Here is a 23,970-nt window from a genome sequence, read left to right on the forward strand (position 1 = left end):
ATCTCACTGCCCCAGCTCAGAACCTGGCTATATGCAAATCAGTCTGTCCCTGGCCCAGTGCATCATGGGAATAGGGCAGACTAAACTACCAAGCCAATTCTTCACCAGAAAGGAGACAAGCTACCGGGGACCGGTTTCTGGCATTTCAGCCGTCTTCGGCCCGGCTTGCTTGAATCCTGATGGAGCAGTGAGAAAGGGACTCATGTCTGAGTATACCCTGCCACACCTATAGTGGCCAAACACGATTCAGAAAAGGGGGTGGTGATGAACAGAGTGTCTGAATTAAGCAGACCACTCTTACCCAGTCCTAAGACCAGGGCTTGATCCATCACCGTTATTTATCTCACTGCCCCATCCCAGCTCAGAACCTGGCTATATGCAAATCAGTCTGTCCCTGGCCCAGTGCATCATGGGAACAGGGCAGACTAAACTACCAAGCCAATTCTTCACCAGAAAGGAGACAAGCTACCGGGGACCGGTTTCTGGCATTCCAGCCGTCTTCGGCCCGGCTTGCTTGAATCCTGATGGAGCAGTGAGAAAGGGACTCATGTCTGAGTATACCCTGCCACACCTATAGTGGCCAAAAACTATTCAGAAAAGGGGGTGGTGATGAACAGAGTGTCTGAATTAAGCAGACCACTCTTGCCCAGTCCTAAGATCAGGGCTTGATCCATCACCGTTATTTATCTCACTGCCCCATCCCAGCTCAGAACCTGGCTATATGCAAATCAGTCTGTCCCTGGCCCAGTGCATCATGGGAACAGGGCAGACTAAACTACCAAGCCAATTCTTCACCAGAAAGGAGACAAGCTACCGGGGACCGGTTTCTGGAATTTCAGCCGTCTTCGGCCCGGCTTGCTTGAATCCTGATGGAGCAGTGAGAAAGGGACTCATGTCTGAGTATACCCTGCCACACCTATAGTGGCCAAAAACGATTCAGAAAAGGGGGTGGTGATGAACAGAGTGTCTGAATTAAGCAGACCACTCTTGCCCAGTCCTAAGATCAGGGCTTGATCCATCACCGTTATTTATCTCCTGCCCCATCCCAGCTCAGAACCTGGCTATATGCAAATCAGCCTGTCCCTGGCCCAGTGCATCATGGGAACAGGGCAGACTAAACTACCAAGCCAATTCTTCACCAGAAAGGAGACAAGCTACCGGGGACCGGTTTCTGGCATTTCAGCCGTCTTCGGCCCGGCTTGCTTGAATCCTGATGGAGCAGTGAGAAAGGGACTCATGTCTGAGTATACCCTGCCACACCTATAGTGGCCAAAAACGATTCAGAAAAGGGGGTGGTGATGAACAGAGTGTCTGAATTAAGCAGACCACTCTTACCCAGTCCTAAGATCAGGGCTTGATCCATCACCGTTATTTATCTCACTGCCCCATCCCAGCTCAGAACCTGGCTATATGCAAATCAGTCTGTCCCTGGCCCAGTGCATCATGGGAACAGGGCAGACCAAACTACCAAGCCAATTCTTCACCAGAAAGGAGACAAGCTACCGGGGAGCGGTTTCTGGCATTTCAGACGTCTTCGGCCCGGCTTGCTTGAATCCTGATGGAGCAGTGAGAAAGGGACTCATGTCTGAGTATACCCTGCCACACCTATAGTGGCCAAAAACGATTCAGAAAAAGGGGTGGTGATGAACAGAGTGTCTGAATTAAGCAGACCACTCTTACTCAGTCCTAAGATCAGGGCTTGATCCATCACCGTTATTTATCTCACTGCCCCATCCCAGCTCAGAACCTGGCTATATGCAAATCAGTCTGTCCCTGGCCCAGTGCATCATGGGAACAGGGCAGACTAAACTACCAAGCCAATTCTTCACCAGGAAGGAGACAAGCTACCGGGGACCGGTTTCTGGCATTTCAGCCGTCTTCGGCCCGGCTTGCTTGAATCCTGATGGAGCAGTGAGAAAGGGACTCATGTCTGAGTATACCCTGCCACACCTATAGTGGCCAAAAACGATTCAGAAAAGGGGGTGGTGATGAACAGAGTGTCTGAATTAAGCAGACCACTCTTACCCAGTCCTAAGATCAGGGCTTGATCCATCACCGTTATTTATCTCACTGCCCCATCCCAGCTCAGAACCTGGCTATATGCAAATCAGTCTGTCCCTGGCCCAGTCCATCATGGGAACAGGGCAGACTAAACTACCAAGCCAATTCTTCACCAGAAAGGAGACAAACTACCGGGGACCGGTCTCTGGCATTTCAGCCGTCTTCGGCCCGGCTTGCTTGAATCCTGATGGAGCAGTGAGAAAGGGACTCATGTCTGAGTATACCCTGCCACACCTATAGTGGCCAAAAACGATTCAGAAAAGGGGTTGGTGATGAACAGAGTGTCTGAATTAAGCAGACCACTCTTACCCAGTCCTAAGATCAGGGTTTGATCCATCACCGTTATTTATCTCACTGCCCCATCCCAGCTCAGAACCTGGCTATATGCAAATCAGTCTGTCCCTGGCCCAGTGCATCATGGGAACAGGGCAGACTAAACTACCAAGCCAATTCTTCACCAGAAGGGAGACAAGCTACCGGGGACCGGTTTCTGGCATTTCAGCCGTCTTCGGCCCGGCTTGCTTTAATCCTGATGGAGCAGTGAGAAAGGGACTCATGTCTGAGTATACCCTGCCACACCTATAGTGGCCAAAAACGATTCAGAATAGGGGGTGGTGATGAACAGAGTGTCTGAATTAAGCAGACCACTCTTCCCCAGTCCTAAGATCAGGGCTTGATCCATCACCGTTATTTATCTCACTGCCCCAGCTCAGAACCTGGCTATATGCAAATCAGTCTGTCCCTGGCCCAGTGCATCATGGGAACAGGGCAGACTAAACTACCAAGCCAATTCTTCACCAGAAAAGAGACAAGCTACCGGGGACCGGTTTCTGGCATTTCAGCCGTCTTCGGCCCGGCTTGCTTGAATCCTGATGGAGCAGTGAGAAAGGGACTCATGTCTGAGTATACCCTGCCACACCTATAGTGGCCAAAAACGATTCAGAAAAGGGGGTGGTGATGAACAGAGTGTCTGAATTAAGCAGACCACTCTTACCCAGTCCTAAGATCAGGGCTTGATCCATCACCGTTATTTATCTCACTGCCCCATCCCAGCTCAGAACCTGGCTATATGCAAATCAGTCTGTCCCTGGCCCAGTGCATCATGGGAACAGGGCAGACTAAACTACCAAGCCAATTCTTCACCAGAAAGGAGACAAGCTACCGGGGACCGGTTTCTGGCATTTCAGCCGTCTTCGGCCCGGCTTGCTTGAATCCTGATGGAGCAGTGAGAAAGGGACTCATGTCTGAGTATACCCTGCCACACCTATAGTGACCAAAAACTATTCAGAAAAGGGGGTGGTGATGAACAGAGTGTCTGAATTAAGCAGACCACTCTTACCCAGTCCTAAGATCAGGGCTTGATCCATCACCGTTATTTATCTCACTGCCCCATCCCAGCTCAGAACCTGGCTATATGCAAATCAGTCTGTCCCTGGCCCAGTGCATCATGGGAACAGGGCAGACTAAACTACCAAGCCAATTCTTCACCAGAAAGGAGACAAGCTACCGGGGACCGGTTTCTGGCATTTCAGCCGTCTTCGGCCCGGCCTGCTTGAATCCTGATGGAGCAGTGAGAAAGGGACTCATGTCTGAGTATACCCTGCCACACCTATAGTGGCCAAAAACGATTCAGAAAAGGGGGTGGTGATGAACAGAGTGTCTGAATTAAGCAGACCACTCTTGCCCAGTCCTAAGATCAGGGCTTGATCCATCACCGTTATTTATTTCACTGCCCCATCCCAGCTCAGAACCTGGCTATATGCAAATCAGCCTGTCCCTGGCCCAGTGCATCATGGGAACAGGGCAGACTAAACTACCAAGCCAATTCTTCACCAGAAAGGAGACAAGCTACCGGGGACCGGTTTCTGGCATTTCAGCCGTCTTCGGCCCGGCTTGCTTGAATCCTGATGGAGCAGTGAGAAGGGACTCATGTCTGAGTATACCCTGCCACACCTATAGTGGCCAAAAACGATTCAGAAAAGGGGGTGGTGGTGAACAGAGTGTCTGAATTAAGCAGACCACTCTTACCCAGTCCTAAGATCAGGGCTTGATCCATCACAGTTATTTATCTCACTGCCCCATCCCAGCTCAGAACCTGGCTATATGCAAATCAGTCTGTCCCTGGCCCAGTGCATCATGGGAACAGGGCAGACCAAACTACCAAGCCAATTCTTCACCAGAAAGGAGACAAGCTACCGGGGACCGGTTTCTGGCATTTCAGCCGTCTTCGGCCCGGCTTGCTTGAATCCTGATGGAGCAGTGAGAAAGGGACTCATGTCTGAGTATACCCTGCCACACCTATAGTGGCCAAAAACGATTCAGAAAAAGGGGTGGTGATGAACAGAGTGTCTGAATTAAGCAGACCACTCTTACTCTGTCCTAAGATCAGGGCTTGATCCATCACCGTTATTTATCTCACTGCCCCATCCCAGCTCAGAACCTGGCTATATGCAAATCAGTCTGTCCCTGGCCCAGTGCATCATGGGAACAGGGCAGACTAAACTACCAAGCCAATTCTTCACCAGGAAGGAGACAAGCTACTGGGGACCGGTTTCTGGCATTTCAGCCGTCTTCGGCCCGGCTTGCTTGAATCCTGATGGAGCAGTGAGAAAGGGACTCATGTCTGAGTATACCCTGCCACACCTATAGTGGCCAAAAACGATTCAGAATAGGGGGTGGTGATGAACAGAGTGTCTGAATTAAGCAGACCACTCTTCCCCAGTCCTAAGATCAGGGCTTGATCCATCACTGTTATTTATCTCACTGCCCCATCCCAGCTCAGAACCTGGCTATATGCAAATCAGTCTGTCCCTGGCCCAGTCCATCATGGGAACAGGGCAGACTAAACTACCAAGCCAATTCTTCACCAGAAAGGAGACAAACTACCGGGGACCGGTCTCTGGCATTTCAGCCGTCTTCGGCCCGGCTTGCTTGAATCCTGATGGAGCAGTGAGAAAGGGACTCATGTCTGAGTATACCCTGCCACACCTATAGTGGCCAAAAACGATTCAGAAAAGGGGTTGGTGATGAACAGAGTGTCTGAATTAAGCAGACCACTCTTACCCAGTCCTAAGATCAGGGTTTGATCCATCACCGTTATTTATCTCACTGCCCCATCCCAGCTCAGAACCTGGCTATATGCAAATCAGTCTGTCCCTGGCCCAGTGCATCATGGGAACAGGGCAGACTAAACTACCAAGCCAATTCTTCACCAGAAAGGAGACAAGCTACCAGGGACCGGTTTCTGGCATTTCAGCCGTCTTCGGCCCGGCTTGCTTGAATCCTGATGGAGCAGTGAGAAAGGGACTTATGTCTGAGTATACCCTGCCACACCTATAGTGGCCAAAAACGATTCAGAAAAGGGGGTGGTGATAAACAGAGTGTCTGAATTAAGCAGACCACTCTTACCCAGTCCTAAGATCAGGGCTTGATCCATCACCGTTATTTATCTCACTGCCCCATCCCAGCTCAGAACCTGGCTATATGCAAATCAGTCTGTCCCTGGCCCAGTGCATCATGGGAACAGGGCAGACTAAACTACCAAGCCAATTCTTCACTAGAAAGGAGACAAGCTACCGGGGACCGGTTTCTGGCATTTCAGCCGTCTTCGGCCCGGCTTGCTTGAATCCTGATGGAGGATGCATATAGCCAAGTTCTGCGCTGGGATGGTGCAGTGAGCTAAAAAACGGTGATGGATAAAGCCCTGATCTTTGGACTGGGAAAGAGTGGTCTGCTTAATTCAGACACTCTGTTCATCACCACCCCCTTTTCTGAATCATTTTTGTCCACCATAAGCGTGGAAGGGTATACTCAGATATGAGTCCCTAGCTCATTGCACCATCAGGATTCAAGCAAGCCGGGCCGAAGACGGCTGAAATGCCAGAAACCGGTCCCCGGTAGCTTGTTTCCTTCCCAGTATAAGAATTGGCTTGGTAGTTTGGTCTGCCCTGTTCCCATGATGCACTGGGCCAGGGTCAGACTAATTTGCATATAGCCAAGTTCTGCGCTGGGATGGTGCAGTGAGCTAAAAAACGGTGATGGATAAAGCCCTGATCTTTGGACTGGGTAAGAGTGGTCTGCTTAATTCAGACACTCTGTTCATCACCACCCCCTTTTCTGAATCATTTTTGTCCACCATAAGCGTGGAAGGGTATACTCAGATGTGAGTCCCCAGCTCATTGCACCATCAGGATTCAAGCAAGCCGGGCCGAAGACGGCTGAAATGCCAGAAACCGGTACCCGGTAGCTTGTTTCCTTCCCAGTATAAGAATTGGCTTGGTAGTTTGGTCTGCCCTGTTCCCATGATGCACTGGGCCAGGGTCAGACTAATTTGCATATAGCCAAGTTCTGCGCTGGGATGGTGCAGTGAGCTAAAAAACGGTGATGGATAAAGCCCTGATCTTTGGACTGGGTAAGAGTGGTCTGCTTAATTCAGACACTCTGTTCATCACCACCCCCTTTTCTGAATCATTTTTGTCCACCATAAGCGTGGAAGGGTATACTCAGATGTGAGTCCCTAGCTCATTGCACCATCAGGATTCAAGCAAGCCGGGCCGAAGACGGCTGAAAAGCCAGAAACCGGTCCCCGGTAGCTTGTTTCCTTCCCAGTATAAGAATTGGCTTGGTAGTTTGGTCTGCCCTGTTCCCATGATGCACTGGGCCAGGGTCAGACTAATTTGCATATAGCCAAGTTCTGCGCTGGAATGGTGCAGTGAGCTAAAAAACGGTGATAGATAAAGCCCTGATCTTTGGACTGGGTAAGAGTGGTCTGCTTAATTCAGACACTCTGTTCATCACCACCCCCTTTTCTGAATCATTTTTGTCCACCATAAGCGTGGAAGGGTATACTCAGATGTGAGTCCCTAGCTCATTGCACCATCAGGATTCAAGCAAGCCGGGCCGAAGACGGCTGAAATGCCAGAAACCGGTCCCCGGTAGCTTGTTTCCTTCCCAGTATAAGAATTGGCTTGGTAGTTTGGTCTGCCCTGTTCCCATGATGCACTGGGCCAGGGTCAGACTAATTTGCATATAGCCAAGTTCTGCGCTGGGATGGTGCAGTGAGCTAAAAAACGGTGATGGATAAAGCCCTGATCTTTGGACTGGGTAAGAGTGGTCTGCTTAATTCAGACACTCTGTTCATCACCACCCCCTTTTCTGAATCATTTTTGTCCACCATAAGCGTGGAAGGGTATACTCAGATGTGAGTCCCTAGCTCATTGCGCCATCAGGATTCAAGCAAGCCGGGCCGAAGGCGGCTGAAATGCCAGAAACCGGTACCCGGTAGCTTGCTTCCTTCCCAGTATAAGAATTGGCTTGGTAGTTTGGTCTGCCCTGTTCCCATGATGCACTGGGCCAGGGTCAGACTAATTTGCATATAGCCAAGTTCTGCGCTGGGATGGTGCAGTGAGCTAAAAAACGGTGATGGATAAAGCCCTGATCTTTGGACTGGGTAAGAGTGGTCTGCTTAATTCAGACACTCTGTTCATCACCACCCCCTTTTCTGAATCATTTTTGTCCACCATAAGCGTGGAAGGGTATACTCAGATGTGAGTCCCTAGCTCATTGCACCATCAGGATTCAAGCAAGCCGGGCCGAAGACGGCTGAAAAGCCAGAAACCGGTCCCCGGTAGCTTGTTTCCTTCCCAGTATAAGAATTGGCTTGGTAGTTTGGTCTGCCCTGTTCCCATGATGCACTGGGCCAGGGTCAGACTAATTTGCATATAGCCAAGTTCTGCGCTGGGATGGTGCAGTGAGCTAAAAAACGGTGATGGATAAAGCCCTGATCTTTGGACTGGGTAAGAGTGGTCTGCTTAATTCAGACACTCTGTTCATCACCACCCCCTTTTCTGAATCATTTTTGTCCACCATAAGCGTGGAAGGGTATACTCAGATGTGAGTCCCTAGCTCATTGCACCATCAGGATTCAAGCAAGCCGGGCCGAAGACGGCTGAAAAGCCAGAAACCGGTCCCCGGTAGCTTGTTTCCTTCCCAGTATAAGAATTGGCTTGGTAGTTTGGTCTGCCCTGTTCCCATGATGCACTGGGCCAGGGTCAGACTAATTTGCATATAGCCAAGTTCTGCGCTGGAATGGTGCAGTGAGCTAAAAAACGGTGATAGATAAAGCCCTGATCTTTGGACTGGGTAAGAGTGGTCTGCTTAATTCAGACACTCTGTTCATCACCACCCCCTTTTCTGAATCATTTTTGTCCACCATAAGCGTGGAAGGGTATACTCAGATGTGAGTCCCTAGCTCATTGCACCATCAGGATTCAAGCAAGCCGGGCCGAAGACGGCTGAAATGCCAGAAACCGGTCCCCGGTAGCTTGTTTCCTTCCCAGTATAAGAATTGGCTTGGTAGTTTGGTCTGCCCTGTTCCCATGATGCACTGGGCCAGGGTCAGACTAATTTGCATATAGCCAAGTTCTGCGCTGGGATGGTGCAGTGAGCTAAAAAACGGTGATGGATAAAGCCCTGATCTTTGGACTGGGTAAGAGTGGTCTGCTTAATTCAGACACTCTGTTCATCACCACCCCCTTTTCTGAATCATTTTTGTCCACCATAAGCGTGGAAGGGTATACTCAGATGTGAGTCCCTAGCTCATTGCGCCATCAGGATTCAAGCAAGCCGGGCCGAAGACGGCTGAAATGCCAGAAACCGGTACCCGGTAGCTTGCTTCCTTCCCAGTATAAGAATTGGCTTGGTAGTTTGGTCTGCCCTGTTCCCATGATGCACTGGGCCAGGGTCAGACTAATTTGCATATAGCCAAGTTCTGCGCTGGGATGGTGCAGTGAGCTAAAAAACGGTGATGGATAAAGCCCTGATCTTTGGACTGGGTAAGAGTGGTCTGCTTAATTCAGACACTCTGTTCAACACCACCCCCTTTTCTGAATCATTTTTGTCCACCATGAGCGTGGAAGGGTATACTCAGATGTGAGTCCCTAGCTCATTGCACCATCAGGATTCAAGCAAGCCGGGCCGAAGACGGCTGAAAAGCCAGAAACCGGTCCCCGGTAGCTTGTTTCCTTCCCAGTATAAGAATTGGCTTGGTAGTTTGGTCTGCCCTGTTCCCATGATGCACTGGGCCAGGGTCAGACTAATTTGCATATAGCCAAGTTCTGCGCTGGAATGGTGCAGTGAGCTAAAAAACGGTGATAGATAAAGCCCTGATCTTTGGACTGGGTAAGAGTGGTCTGCTTAATTCAGACACTCTGTTCATCACCACCCCCTTTTCTGAATCATTTTTGTCCACCATAAGCGTGGAAGGGTACACTCAGATGTGAGTCCCTAGCTCATTGCACCATCAGGATTCAAGCAAGCCGGGCCGAAGACGGCTGCAATGCCAGAAACCGGTCCTTGGTAGCTTGTTTCCTTCCCAGTATAAGAATTGGCTTGGTAGTTTGGTCTGCCCTGTTCCCATGATGCACTGGGCCAGGGTCAGACTAATTTGCATATAGCCAAGTTCTGCGCTGGGATGGTGCAGTGAGCTAAAAAACGGTGATGGATAAAGCCCTGATCTTTGGACTGGGTAAGAGTGGTCTGCTTAATTCAGACACTCTGTTCATCACCACCCCCTTTTCTGAATCATTTTTGTCCACCATAAGCGTGGAAGGGTATACTCAGATGTGAGTCCCTAGCTCATTGCACCATCAGGATTCAAGCAAGCCGGGCCGAAGACGGCTGCAATGCCAGAAACCGGTCCTTGGTAGCTTGTTTCCTTCCCAGTATAAGAATTGGCTTGGTAGTTTGGTCTGCCCTGTTCCCATGATGCACTGGGCCAGGGTCAGACTAATTTGCATATAGCCAAGTTCTGCGCTGGGATGGTGCAGTGAGCTAAAAAACGGTGATGGATAAAGCCCTGATCTTTGGACTGGGTAAGAGTGGTCTGCTTAATTCAGACACTCTGTTCATCACCACCCCCTTTTCTGAATCATTTTTGTCCACCATAAGCGTGGAAGGGTATACTCAGATGTGAGTCCCTAGCTCATTGCACCATCAGGATTCAAGCAAGCCAGGCCGAAGACGGCTGAAATGCCAGAAACCGGTACCCGGTAGCTTGTTTCCTTCCCAGTATAAGAATTGGCTTGGTAGTTTGGTCTGCCCTGTTCCCATGATGCACTGGGCCAGGGTCAGACTAATTTGCATATAGCCAAGTTCTGCGCTGGGATGGTGCAGTGAGCTAAAAAACGGTGATGGATAAAGCCCTGATCTTTGGACTGGGTAAGAGTGGTCTGCTTAATTCAGACACTCTGTTCATCACCACCCCCTTTTCTGAATCATTTTTGTCCACCATAAGCGTGGAAGGGTATACTCAGATGTGAGTCCCTAGCTCATTGCACCATCAGGATTCAAGCAAGCCGGGCCGTAGACGGCTGAAATGCCAGAAACCGGTCCCCGGTAGCTTGTTTCCTTCCCAGTATAAGAATTGGCTTGGTAGTTTGGTCTGCCCTGTTCCCATGATGCACTGGGCCAGGGTCAGACTAATTTGCATATAGCCAAGTTCTGCGCTGGAATGGTGCAGTGAGCTAAAAAACGGTGATAGATAAAGCCCTGATCTTTGGACTGGGTAAGAGTGGTCTGCTTAATTCAGACACTCTGTTCATCACCACCCCCTTTTCTGAATCATTTTTGTCCACCATAAGCGTGGAAGGGTATACTCAGATGTGAGACCCTAGCTCATTGCACCATCAGGATTCAAGCAAGCCGGGCCGAAGACGGCTGCAATGCCAGAAACCGGTCCTTGGTAGCTTGTTTCCTTCCCAGTATAAGAATTGGCTTGGTAGTTTGGTCTGCCCTGTTCCCATGATGCACTGGGCCAGGGTCAGACTAATTTGCATATAGCCAAGTTCTGCGCTGGGATGGTGCAGTGAGCTAAAAAACGGTGATGGATAAAGCCCTGATCTTTGGACTGGGTAAGAGTGGTCTGCTTAATTCAGACACTCTGTTCATCACCACCCCCTTTTCTTAATCATTTTTGTCCACCATAAGCGTGGAAGGGTATACTCAGATGTGAGTCCCTAGCTCATTGCACCATCAGGATTCAAGCAAGCCGGGCCGAAGACGGCTGAAATGCCAGAAACCGGTCCCCGGTAGCTTGTTTCCTTCCCAGTATAAGAATTGGCTGGTAGTTTGGTCTGCCCTGTTCCCATGATGCACTGGGCCAGGGTCAGACTAATTTGCATATAGCCAAGTTCTGCGCTGGGATGGTGCAGTGAGCTAACAAACGGTGATGGATAAAGCCCTGATCTTTGGACTGGGTAAGAGTGGTCTGCTTAATTCAGACACTCTGTTCATCACCACCCCCTTTTCTGAATCATTTTTGTCCACCATAAGCGTGGAAGGGTATACTCAGATGTGAGTCCCTAGCTCATTGCACCATCAGGATTCAAGCAAGCCGGGCCGAAGACGGCTGAAATGCCAGAAACCGGTCCCCGGTAGCTTGTTTCCTTCCCAGTATAAGAATTGGCTTGGTAGTTTGGTCTGCCCTGTTCCCATGATGCACTGGGCCAGGGTCAGACTAATTTGCATATAGCCAAGTTCTGCGCTGGGATGGTGCAGTGAGCTAAAAAACGGTGATGGATAAAGCCCTGATCTTTGGACTGGGTAAGAGTGGTCTGCTTAATTCAGACACTCTGTTCATCACCACCCCCTTTTCTGAATCATTTTTGTCCACCATAAGCGTGGAAGGGTATACTCAGATGTGAGTCCCTAGCTCATTGCACCATCAGGATTCAAGCAAGCCGGGCCGTAGACGGCTGAAATGCCAGAAACCGGTCCCCGGTAGCTTGTTTCCTTCCCAGTATAAGAATTGGCTTGGTAGTTTGGTCTGCCCTGTTCCCATGATGCACTGGGCCAGGGTCAGACTAATTTGCATATAGCCAAGTTCTGCGCTGGAATGGTGCAGTGAGCTAAAAAACGGTGATAGATAAAGCCCTGATCTTTGGACTGGGTAAGAGTGGTCTGCTTAATTCAGACACTCTGTTCATCACCACCCCCTTTTCTGAATCATTTTTGTCCACCATAAGCGTGGAAGGGTATACTCAGATGTGAGACCCTAGCTCATTGCACCATCAGGATTCAAGCAAGCCGGGCCGAAGACGGCTGCAATGCCAGAAACCGGTCCTTGGTAGCTTGTTTCCTTCCCAGTATAAGAATTGGCTTGGTAGTTTGGTCTGCCCTGTTCCCATGATGCACTGGGCCAGGGTCAGACTAATTTGCATATAGCCAAGTTCTGCGCTGGGATGGTGCAGTGAGCTAAAAGACGGTGATGGATAAAGCCCTGATCTTTGGACTGGGTAAGAGTGGTCTGCTTAATTCAGACACTCTGTTCATCACCACCCCCTTTTCTGAATCATTTTTGTCCACCATAAGCGTGGAAGGGTATACTCAGATGTGAGTCCCTAGCTCATTGCACCATCAGGATTCAAGCAAGCCGGGCCGAAGACGGCTGAAATGCCAGAAACCGGTCCCCGGTAGCTTGTTTCCTTCCCAGTATAAGAATTGGCTTGGTAGTTTGGTCTGCCCTGTTCCCATGATGCACTGGGCCAGGGTCAGACTAATTTGCATATAGCCAAGTTCTGCGCTGGGATGGTGCAGTGAGCTAACAAACGGTGATGGATAAAGCCCTGATCTTTGGACTGGGTAAGAGTGGTCTGCTTAATTCAGACACTCTGTTCATCACCACCCCCTTTTCTGAATCATTTTTGTCCACCATAAGCGTGGAAGGGTATACTCAGATGTGAGTCCCTAGCTCATTGCACCATCAGGATTCAAGCAAGCCGGGCCGAAGACGGCTGAAATGCCAGAAACCGGTCCCCGGTAGCTTGTTTCCTTCCCAGTATAAGAATTGGCTTGGTAGTTTGGTCTGCCCTGTTCCCATGATGCACTGGGCCAGGGTCAGACTAATTTGCATATAGCCAAGTTCTGCGCTGGGATGGTGCAGTGAGCTAAAAAACGGTGATGGATAAAGCCCTGATCTTTGGACTGGGTAAGAGTGGTCTGCTTAATTCAGACACTCTGTTCATCACCACCCCCTTTTCTGAAACGTTGGTAATTCTTTGGCTGATGAAGCAGCCAAATCTGCAGTAGCCACGTGTTCCCTAGCAGCAGTTACAAGGTCCATGACTTGGATAGATAATGAAATGTTGGCCGTGATTGCTGCTACAAAGGATGGAACTGCTTATCCGCAGGGCTTCCCTTCGAAGTATTCTTATCATTTATCTCCGACACAAGTTCCTTATGCTAAAATTCAATCAGTTGGGGATTGGCTGATTCCCAGCAAGGACTGCAGACCTGCTTTGATCGTTGCCGCGCATGAAGGCATGGCTTCTGTACATGCCGGAGTGTCTGCAACAATCTCTATTTTACAGCAACCTCACTGGTGGTGTGGTTTATATAAACAGACCCGTAATTATGTATGGCGCAAGGCAGTCAAAAGAGCCACAGTGCAAGGAAAGGACAGGAATGCGCCATATGATGTTAAATGTGGTTCATTCGTGCCTTTTCCCTTTCATGCAGTGCAGCTCGGCGAGGTAGCTTGTTGTGTTGCTCTGCGTGAAAGTATGATAAATATGCCCCTCCTTTTTTCTCTTTGTATATGTTAATCTCCAGGTACAATGTGTTGGCATTTTAATATCTATTTTAACCTTTACCCTCTGTCAATGCCCTGAGGTACAAATTGGAGAGAAAAGGAATGATGTGCAGGAGCCAGTGTGTGCATACAGGGGCAGAGCCTGTGGTGGGCAAGTGGCTGGGGCTTCCAAAACTTTAACTCAAGCAAACAATGTTCCTGTGCCATTTCTGTGTCTCGTGAGTGTGGAAAAAGGGGGGTTATTGACTTTCAGTACACATTTTTCTACAGATACATAATGAAATTCTCCATATTACAGAGCATTACACAAAGGCTCATGCAGTGGGCAGGAATAGTGCTGCTTTTGGTCTATAATCGATTTCAAAGAGTTTAAGCGTTCTGTCAATAAAGGGGACTGTATACAAAAGTCATATTCCATGTAGACAACCTATTGTAGACTATCATAAATACGTAAATTGTTCTTTTTTCTCCCTTCTACAGGGAATTCCCGGTCTGGAAGGAGTTAAAGGGATCCCAGGACAGAAAGGACACAAGGTATGTAACAGGAAGGCTGCCATAATATTGCGGCTCATCAGCCCTTTGACTCAAGAATCTTTGTTTATTAAGCAACGGGCATATGCTGCCCACACGTTTACTGAATTGTGCTTGCACCACAATATTTTATGATAGGGTTTTCTGTTCAGAAAAGTATTAATCTACTTTTATTTCACAGTATTCATTTTTGGATTATGTTAATGGCTACAAATGCCACAATAATAACAATGTTAACACACAGTAAACAAATTGTGCTTCTGTAAATTGTGGTGCCCCTGAGAAAACCAAACAGGTACTACGTGTTTACAGTAGTTCACTTAGATATATCCCATGAGCCGATGGAAGTGCGATAAGAGTTGCATACATCTTCCCACAGATTCTGCACTTTACGAATTATTCCAAGTTTAAGACTGGCTGGGAAAAATCTGCTGACTGCTTCATGGAAGACTTAATACTCCACACACTCCACCCAAAACGTCTATCTACCTGTTTCTCAGTGGAGAGAGGGCACCCTGGGCTGGAGCCCTCACCGCAACCTGGGGCCCGTCATGCATGTTCATTGCCGGAATCCTAAACTTCAGTGATCGGGATGCAATCCTCCAGGCGGCCAGGGTACAAGGAGATATACAATTCGAAATTTGCAACAATCAGTTTTTTTCCAGATTTCATTCTCCAAGTGCAGCGCTGTTAGATTTGGGGGTCCCTAGTTGGCAGAGGTAGGTACCTTTGCCCAAGTAGGGACCCTTGTGTCTAGTCAGGGTAAGGGGCTTTACTCCTAAAATAACCCCTGCTCACCCCCTTGGTAGCTTGGCACGAGCAGGCAACTTATCTCAGAGGCAATGTGTAAAGCATTTGAGAATACATACAGTAATACAGTGACAACACTACAGATGGACACCACACAGTTTGTATTATAAAAATAAGTATTTTTATATAGACTTAACACAAGACCAAATGACAAAAATCCACAATACAGTACTCAAGATATGCTTAAAAATAGGTTGTTCACTTAAAATCAGTCTCTAGCAACAGCTAACTCCAACGTGAGTTATCACGACGTCGTGACAGGAGAAATCCCAAATTTCGGTGCCGACCGCAAGGTGCGCATCGTCGGGCCCGGAGTCAAACAGACCCCCAAAGAACAGTACCATGGAAAGCGATGAAAAACAAAGGCAGCTCACGGCGTCAGGGAGTTCCGGCTTCGTTGGCGCTGCGCCGCGTCGGTTCCTTACGACTCCAGGGGAGGTGTAGACTCGGTTCCTTACTGCAGCGCAGGGGAGGTGAGATGATGGTTCCTAACTGTTTCGGGAAGGTGACGCCACGGTGGCGCCGAAACCACAGTTCCTTACAATGTCATGCTGTCGATGGATTCTCGGTCACCCACGTCTAGGATCAGCTCCGCGATGTTGATGTCAGCTTCAGAGTCAATGCGGCCCAGCAGCAGGCGTCGGGACCACGGCATAAGTCGGAGCAGCGCTCACGGCTTTGGGCAGGTTACGGCATCACTTGCTGGCGTCGATGTGGCACGGCGGCCGACGTCGGGTCTACGGTGCAAGTCGGAGAAGCGCTCACGGCTTCGGTGCAGAAGACAGTGTCACTCGCCGGAGTCAGCGTTGCAATTTCCTTCTGCAGCAGCTAAAACCTCAGTTCTAGATGAAGGCAAGCAGACGTGGTGACATCTTGTATCCCTGAGACTTCAGGCAGGAGGCAAGGTCAAGTTCAAGCCCTTGGAGATCTTCCTCAAGATGATGAAAGCACACTTAGTCCTTTTTCTCCTTTCTTTGGCAATGATGCACCCACTGCAGGCCAACCCCAACAACACGCAGGATATGGGTAGTCTTCGCCTTCCGTTTCCCGATTATTCTCCTCAGCAAAGGTTTGTCTTGATTCCCAGAAGTGATCTAAAGATCTAGGGTCTGGGTCCCCTCTTTTATACACCAAAATCCTTTGTCTCTGAAGGCTGATACTGCCTGTGCCTTGTCTAAACCAGTTCTATGCAGTCCTGGAGCACTTTGTTTACAGGACTCCTTCTCTTCCTTTGACAGTGTAGGCCAGAGACATAAGACGCATCATAGGAGGTGGACCCAGCATTGTGGAAGGCAGGCACAGCCCTATTCAGGTCCCAGGTGCTCGCCACCCACCACTCTACTTGCAGATGGGTCTATTCAGCCCTGTGCTGACTCACCCTGTCTCCTGGAATTCCCCAGCCCCTGTCACTCACAACCCAGACAAGGAATACACAACCTAGCAGAGGCATGCTTGGACAGTTAGGCAAGAAAATACCTACTTTCTAAAAGTGGTATTTTCAAACCCAGAATGTTAAAACCAACTTCACTAAAAGACGTATTTTATCATTCTGAGTTCAGGCATACTAAACTCGAATTTCTACCTAGTTGCCTGATTCAGTTAGGATTATAAGATGTCATAATCAAACTGCCCATTCTGGCCTGTGGGGAACAGGTAGCCTTGCAATAGTGAACAGCGAAAATGGCTGTAATTCACGATCAGCACATGCCACACACATCACGGCATGTTATACCGTTTATCTACAATGTACCCTGCCCTTGGGCCTACCTTAGGGGTGACTAATATGTATAAAAGGGAAGGTTTAGGGAATGGCAAGTGGGTGCACTTGCTCAGTCAACATGGCAGTACCAGACTGTATGAAAGAAAAAAAGATCATAGAGGGTCCTAGGGATATTTAAAGACCTATCACTGATTAATTCCCCTGTGTTTATTCCCTCTATCTAAAACAACAACTAAATCTGGTGGTCTGCTAAGTGGGAAGAGGACCAGACTGCACACAGGCTCTGCAATGGCAGGCCTGAGATACACTTTACAAGCTGCTCTGTGGGTGGCGCAATCAGTGCTGCAAGCCCACCAGCAGCATTTGATTTACAAGCCATGGGCACACGCAGTGCACTGTACCAGGGTCTGACAAGTAAACCAAATAAGCCAATCATGGAGTCACTAAACCATACATCAATTTACCATAGGGAGCACTTGCACTGTGCCACTGAATAGCAGGGGCGCAGTGCCAAAAAGCATCTAAAACCAGCAAAAACATAAGAGGCAACAGCAAATTAATGGAAGGGAGACCCACACCAATGGTGCCAGGTCTAACAAGCACCAACGCCGAACTTTTGATTCAGTTAAAAAAGCCCTCAGGGAGAAAAACATTAAATATATGATTATATATCCGGCCACACTAAGAGTGATTGCGGAGGGCAAGTCGCACTTCTTCCTGTCTCTGGAAGATACCTGGTACTGGTTAGATGGATGGAGCAAAGTGGAGCGCAAGAGAAACAAGAAAACAGACTCTGGACTAGAGGAGAGGTCTGACCCACAGAAATCATGACACCAGACCAACCCTCGAAGGATGGGAGAACAACTGCCTTAAACCGAACGTATTTACTGCTAGTTGTAGGGTGGGGGAGATCCAGGATTTGGGTGCGACTCACTTAGGAGCCTTGGGGTCTAGGTCAGTATCGGCAGTGCCCGGAGTCAAGTTTGAACCGACCTTCCTGACAGCTGGTGGGTCGGGGTTATAAGATCAAAGTAAATGTATGTGCAGTGAAGAAGTCTATATGTATGGGGGGGTTTATCGATGAGTCAGTTGATTCGTCGTCAACAGCAGTGGTGGTAACGCTCCCCGCACAGTTTCATGCTAAAATTTGGGTGACAAACACTCGGCAGGTTAAGGAAGTGGGAATTAAATAGGTCCCTATGCAGTGGGGCAGTGAGGGGGCTAATGTTTGGGAAGTTTGAAATTATTACATTCACACACCGTTATGCTCAAATACAACATCGGTTTGCAATGGCAGGGAGGGTGGGGCCTCTGAGGCAACAAGATCCTGTTACCATTCAGGAATCAGAACTAGATGAGTCAGGCAAGTAAACCTAAGGAGATACTCATTTGGTCGTGGAATGTGAACAGACTGGGAAATAAGATCAAAAGAATCCTGGTCCTCCAACACATAAAATACCACTCACTGGAGTTTGTTATTCTTCAGGCGGTGCATCTAAAGGGTAATCACTACAGAGCATTAGACCGATTCGGGTCTAAACTCCTAGTGCACCCTGGCTATTCTACAGGAGCCCGGAAGTGGGTATCATGGCCAAAACCTCAACACCAATTATAATCTCTAAGATATGGTGCGACTTGAAGTGCTGCGATGCGGCACTGTCGGGCCCCTAGGAGGGGATCACCCTGAATCTCTGTTCTGTATATATTCCACCTAGGCTACACTCCGAGGTCTTCCTACGTCTGGGAACCCTACTTTTGAGCTCCCAACAGGTACATTGTTGATGGGTGGCGACATGAACGCACTGATGTTCCCCGCCCAGGATAGATTTGGTGGGATCCAGGGCCACCCGGATCCAGGGGCAATACGGTCATTTGTGTCAGCAATGGGGATGGTGGATCTCTGGTGACTCCAAAACCCCCACCTGTCACAATATACATTCTTATCAGCCCCTCACGGCTCAATGTCGCGCCTTGACTACCTATTTGCCCCTCAAAACCAGGTGGGCACATTCACAGAAACAAGGCATTACGCACGGGGGATATCTGACCTCTCACCCATAGGAGTGGCCCTTCTGGGTCTGAATATTGACCAAATGGCCTTCCCTGGAATAGACCCCTGGCACTTCTGAGATGAAGAGCTACGAGAGAAGCTGGGAATCTCTGCAGAGCAATGTTTTGAAGAAAGCCAAGGGTCAGTATCGTCCCCAATCATACTTTGGGAAGCGTTCAAGGCGGTGATACGAGGCCAAGCCCAAGCCCAGGCCTTGGTGGTGGGGAAGACAAAGGAGGCAAGATTGGAATGCAAGACTATTGAGAAAGATATTATAGCCCTAGAGACCGTGGTCTCGAGGGGTGGAGATCCAGAAACACAACATAGGCTGCAGTTATGCCAGATTTGAGGTCGCTTGTTTATAATGCCTAATGTCATGGCTAGAAAATAGAGACAGGGACAGAACATGGGTGGTGGGGGTGAAAGATGGGTCCGGAGCCCTACAAACCACAAACAAGGGAATGGCAAACACCTTTGCCTCCTATTACACTGCTCTATACACACAGGTTAGCACCAGAACGAGATCAGACTGTGATGAATTTCTAAACGACATCTTCCTACGGACCCTCCCCAAGGAAGTGGTTGATACTCTGGAGGCCGACATCACACCAGAAGAAGTAGCGGGCCCTTAGAGCCCTACTATCAGGGAAAGCAACGGGGCCAAATGGACTACCTGTTGAGCTGTTTACAAATATGACAGAAATAGTAACCTGGCCTATGCTAAACATGTTTGTGGCAGCGGTGGAACAGGGGCAGCTGCCTGAGGATCAACACACCGCCACCATAGTAGTAATCCACAAAACAGGGAAACCCCCTGAAGAGTGCAGCTCATATTGACCAATCTCTCTGTTAAATGTGGAGCCAAAGGTCCTGGCCAAGATATTAGTGGCCAGACTCACGCCGGTCCTATCCTCACTCATTCATATGGACCAATCAGGGTTTATGCCGGGTAGAAGTGCTCGTCATAACTTGAGGAGACTGTACGGTCTTCTACATATGACTGCCCAGCCACAGATCCACAGACACCACTGATGGCACTAGACTCCTCTATGGCATTTGACAGTATTGAATGTCCATATCTCTTTGCTGTCTTGGCCACATTGGGCTTTGGGCCAAAGTTTAGAGCGTGGGTGCAGCTACTATATAACGCCCCTCTGGCGAGAGTGAGGGTGAACAGAACACTCTCATCGCCTTTCCAGCTGGGGCAGGGAACCAGGCAGGGGTATCCACTGCCACTGCATATTTTCGCCCTGGCGATGGAGCCCTAGGCAGTGTGGTTTAGAGGCGACCCAATGATCTGGGAAATTTGATCCGATAGCAGCTGGGAGGAGCGTATTTCCCCCTATGCGGACGATATTGTACTATATGTATTCCGACCTTACTTTTCAATAGCGTGTACCCTACATATTTTTTATCTCTTTGGCAGTTACTCGGGCTATAGAATAAATTGGACACAATCAGTGGTCTGACACTGTCAGGGCCCCTCCAGGTTGCCAACACAATGCGCGGCCTCCATAGATTTAGTAGGTTTGAAATACCTGGGTATCTTTGTGACCAGAGATCAAACCCTCTTCTTGAAATGCAATATAGTCCCTCAAATAGAACAACTCCACTCAGATGTGTCACACTGGAGGGCTCTCCCTTTGTCCCTTATGGGAAGGGCCACTCTGTTTTAGATGATGTCCCTACCAAGATTCGTCTACGTACTACAAAACTCGCCCTACCCTGTTCCCTCAACCTACTTTAAGCAAATTGATTAAGGAAATTTGTGTGTTGTTGTGGCAGGGGAGGGCCCCTCGAATTGCCCTTAAAAAACTCCAGACGGGTCTATGATGGGGGTTTTGCAGTCCCAAATATTAAAATGTATTACTGGGCCTCACAGCTACTAGTGATCAATGATTGGATATTTTCTGAGTGGGATGAAGCTGATTATAGGGTTGATAGAGAGGTGATGCCAAACAACAACTATGAAATAATTTTGCATAACAAAAAAGGCATGGAAACCCTTCCTGCCCCTACGGCTACAGTGGTAGGATGCTGGTTGGAGGCTGGGCTCCATGTGGGAAGCCGTAATATGTTGACGGCCATGCCCCCACTCTGGCATAGTGACAGACTGTCAGAGGTCGCTAACTTGATGGGGTTCTCAAAATGGACAAAAATAGATTTTGAACATTTGGGGGATGTATGGAGAAGTGGCGCCTTTATTACCTTTGAAACCCTGAGACAAGAACTCAACCTAGTAGTCTCCCAGACCTTACATTATTTCAGATTGGGACATGTACTGGGGGGTCCATATCCAAGAGGGAACAGTAATTCTGGACTCTTCACCCAAGAGGACCGTGTCCTAGCAGACCCAGTCCCTCAAAAAGGGGTCTCATTACTTTACAGAAAGTTAACAAGTAACTCCCCAGATCCATTGAGGCCTCTGAGGACAGCATGGATGGATGACATAGGTGAAATCACAGACGAGGAATGGCTGGATGCTTTTCAAGGCCCTCGGGAAATAGCAATCCAGGTACTGTTCAGACTGATACAATTCAAAATCCTTCATAGGATATACTACTCCCATACCCTACTTCACGAGATAGGGAGGGCGGGAGACCCCTAATGTGTGAGAGAATGTGGGCTGGAGGGGTACCTTCTTCCACATTCTATGGGAGTGCCCACGAATACAGTTACACCTATATTAGGAAGGGGTGACTGCCATATTGTCCCGGGTGCTCACATTAGACGTTCCACAAGAGGCCATGGGGCTTCTGTTAATGATACAGAGAGAGGAAGATTGGCCTAGGTACGCGAGGATATGGCTGACATTGGTCACAGGGGTGGCCAAGAGAAATATAGCACGAAGATGAGGGTCGCCCCTTCCACCAGCAGTATCTGACTGGATGAAGGACCAAGACTGGTGTCAGAGAGTGGAGGAAGTGGTATATCGTAGTAGAGGGGCATCAAAAAATGGGAAAACATATGGAATCCATGGCGAACATATCGAGGTCTGTCCCTGGAAGAAGAACACCCCGACAATGTATGTTAATTTCAGCAATGGAGGGAGGGATGTGTTAATAATGTATCCTTTTAATATCTAGAACTACTTGTTCATATTCTGAACAATCCATCTGTATCAATGTGGAATTGTTAGACGGACCGGGAGGGTCGGCCGAGTATAAGGGGAGAGGTCTCCAGGGAGAGCCGTCTCCAGCGATCGTACAGACAAGTAACTTCCCCCCCACAGACGGACACCACACAAGGATAAGGTTAAACGATACTTTATCAGCAATTCTTCGAGTACGGTCAAATGGTACAAGGAGGTCTGGACTCAGGGGTCCCCTCGGTTCGGGTCTCTGGTGGGGAAAAGGGGTAGCGGGACAGTCTTGTTACCAAATGGGTGGATGGATAGCTCTCAATCCTCGAGCTCGGCGTTCTAGATGATCGGGCGGCGGCGGAGCCAGCAGGTCCCAAGATGGTTGAAGGTGGCGACGGTCCGCGGCGGAGCCAGCAGGTCCCGATGAAGATGGAGGTACAAACGGTCCGCGGCCACGCCAGCAGGTCCCGACGACGATGAAGGTTTACGGAGGTTACGGCAGCGCCAGCAGGCAGGACGATAGTTCACAAGGTAGGGCTACGGCAGCGCCAGTAGTCCGTCAAGGATGAGTTCTTCTTTGCGTCTCTCGACTCCAAGATACAACTGCCTTCCTGCTCTGGAGCTGCCTCAGTTATAGGGCTGATGCCCTTTGATGTCCGGACCCTCGCACTTGGGGATCGGTGGGTCCAGGATGAGGGAGTCCAGACACCCAGCAGGGGGGTGGAGCCAGCGCCCGGGGAGGCTGAGGGCGAGCGGTACCTGGCGGGGGAGAGCCATCGACACCTCTTTCTCCCATTGACCTGCCAAGTAGTCCACTCACCTCCTGGGTGGATGTTGGTGCCGGGATGTCTGAGGCCTGGCCAGGCCCAGGGTTAGGGTCGGTCGGAGGCCACGCGGCCTCGTGGTGCAGTGTCCAAGATGGCGCCCAGGTCGGGCGCGCGGCCCAGTAGTGGATCGGGCCCAAGGGGTCGAGATGTGCAGAGGCAGGGGTCCCGGAGGGGACGGAAAACGTGAAGTGGTGGTGTGTAACACTTGAGGGACCGGGCTCGGGCCTGGTCAGGCAGAGGGGGAGCGGGTCCTTTATGTGGCCTGTCCAACATGCGTCCCCCCCAGCTGAAGGCGGGGAGAGTCACCCATCCTCTTGGGGACTCTCCTCGTCGAGGCGGAAAAAGCGTGACAGGCCATCCGCGTTGGCGTGGTCTTGCCCAGGTCGATGTTCCACAGTGAAGTCCATCCCCTGTAGGGATATGGACCAACGTAGTAGTTTTGGGTTCTCCCCCCGCATCTGCATCAGCCACTGCAGGGGTCGATGATCGGTCTGGACCCGAAAGTGTGTGCCAAAGAGATAGGGCCGGAGCTTTTTGAGGGCCCATACCACGGCGAAGGCCTCCCTCTCGATGGTGCTCCAGCGTTGTTCTCGAGGCAGGAGTCGCCTGCTGATGAAGGCCACTGGCTGATCAAGGCCTTCGGGGTTCAATTGAGACAGGACCGCCCCAATGCCGTGGTCAGAGGCATCCGTCTGGACGACGAATTCCCGACTGTAGTCGGGGGCCTGAAGCACAGGGGCGGAGCACATGGCGGCCTTCAGTTGTTCGAAGGCTGTTTGACAGTCTGGGGTCCAGTTGACCTTCTTTGGTTGATTTTTGGACGTGAGTTCTGTGAGGGGCCCCACTATGCTACCATAGTCCTTCACGAACCGCCGGTAATAGCCCGTGAGTCCCAGAAAGGCGCGTACCTCGGTCTGGGTGATGGGGGGCTGCCAGGACTGGATGGCGGCGATCTTGAGCTGCAGAGGGGCCACCAGGCCGCTTCCCACCTGGTGTCCGAGGTAGGTCACGGACCCCTGACCAATCTGGCATTTGCTGGCCTTGATCGTGAGGCCAGCTCGCTGAAGGGCCTTTAGCACCTCTCGGAGGTGGTGGAGGTGGTCGGACCAGTGGTGGCTGTATACAGCGATGTCGTCTAGGTAGGCGGCACTGAATCCTTCGAGTCCGGCCAAGACCTGATTAACGAGTCGCTGAAACGTTGCTGGGGCATTCTTCAGGCCGAAGGGCATGACCTTGAAATGATAATGGCCGTCAGGAGTGGAAAACGCAGATCGTTCTTGGGCCCGGGGTGTGAGGCCGATC

At 49.8% G+C, this 23,970-nt stretch overlaps 1 long non-coding RNA gene across 1 annotated transcript in view; it reads left to right on the plus strand.

Moving 5' to 3' along the window:
• The window catches only part of LOC147747752 (uncharacterized), a 59,157-nt gene that overhangs the window by 11,218 nt on the left and 23,969 nt on the right, over positions 1–23,970 (plus strand). The window contains exon 2 of the long non-coding RNA XR_015299690.1: positions 14,129–14,182. This is a non-coding gene — a long non-coding RNA (uncharacterized LOC147747752). The remainder of the gene's footprint in view (positions 1–14,128; positions 14,183–23,970) is intronic.

This window comes from Lissotriton vulgaris, chromosome 1_1 (assembly GCF_964263255.1).
Source record: "Lissotriton vulgaris chromosome 1_1, aLisVul1.2, whole genome shotgun sequence".
NCBI classification, from domain to species: Eukaryota; Metazoa; Chordata; class Amphibia; order Caudata; family Salamandridae; genus Lissotriton; species Lissotriton vulgaris.